Source organism: Dipodomys ordii, unplaced genomic scaffold (assembly GCF_000151885.1).
Source record: "Dipodomys ordii isolate 6190 unplaced genomic scaffold, Dord_2.0 Scaffold28, whole genome shotgun sequence".
Lineage (NCBI taxonomy): Eukaryota > Metazoa > Chordata > Mammalia > Rodentia > Heteromyidae > Dipodomys > Dipodomys ordii.
Genome location: NW_012267244.1, coordinates 12,152,369 through 12,153,668, shown reverse-complemented (window position 1 = coordinate 12,153,668; position 1,300 = coordinate 12,152,369).

Below are 1,300 nucleotides of genomic sequence, written 5' to 3'. Positions count from 1 at the left end.
GAGGGAGGGACCTAGACTATCTGGGTATATATAGGCTGCGTGCATGCTCCTATGCCTGGGGGGAGTAGGAGAAAAAAAACCAGTGGCCTGAGGAGAGGTTAAAGGGAGTAGGGGAAAAACCAGAGGCCGGAGGAGCGGTTAGGGGAGTTAGGGGGAGCAGGAGAAAAACTGGGGTCCTGAGGCGAGGGTAGTCTGGAGGAGACCAGGGGTCCTGAGGAGAGGGGAGTCCGGAGGAGACCGGGGGTCCTGAGGAGAGGGGAGGTTAGTGCGGAGTTAGTGACTGTGGGGGAGGAGTTGGAGTGGAGGAGAAGGCAGGAGAGGAAAGCCTCCGGGGCAGGGCAGGCCTGTGAGTGCAGGGCACGCCTGGGAGGCCTTTCCGCCTTCCTCTGGAGAGGCCTGCGGAGAGGCGCCTCCGGGGCAGGGCAGGCCTGTGGCCTGTGGAGAGCTGAGAGGCCTGCGGTGGAGGAGGAGGGGGAGACAGGGAAAAGCCTTCCCCTTTGGAGCTTCGGAGGTCTGAGGTTTGGAGGTTTGCAGACCAACTAATAGGTCGGGGGGGGGGGTCGAGGCTGCCTCTTGAGTGGCCTGGAGGTTTGGTGGTCGAGGCTACTCTTGGTTCTGGGTATAGATAGTCTCAAGACCCCTTTCTGGTGTAAATAAACTTCTTTTGTCCACCTTTCGCTGTCTGTGCCTCGACGGACGGTCTCGCTCTCCGTAGGTCGTAAGTGCTCCACTTGTGGCTTTTTGCTGATTGTTAAGAGTCCATAGAACTTGCCCAGGCTGGCTTCCAACCACAGTCCTGAGGTCTCAGCCTCCTGAGGTTACCCGGCTTCCGAAAAGCTTTTTCATGAAACTCAGCCAGAGCAAATGCCTGAGATAGTAAGACTTGAACAACTCCACGGCCCCAGTAGCCCCAGATGTCTACGATCACCGCCCGGCCTACAGCAGGCAGAAGGTGCGCAGGCGCAAAAGCGGGCCCTTCTCGCTTCTCGTAGTTTGCTTTTCCGTCTTGGCCCCACCCACCGCCGGCACCTCACTTCCGGTTCAGTACGGGAACCGTCCAAGCGCTCTTGGGGTCCCCTGACCAGCCTTCCTCTCGTTATATCGGTCACCCGGGAAAGAAGGCAGTTGTCCCTACAACGTGCTGCTCGCTAGGCCGTTCGCACCGAGCAGGGGGTCGCGCTCAGTCCCTTTGTGTGTTCCCCACAGCCCCGTTCCGCTACAGGCGACGAGACTCGGGGCGCCATGGCCCGGGGCCGCCGCGGCCTGGCGGGTGTGAGGCCGCCGTTCGCAGCCCGCGCAC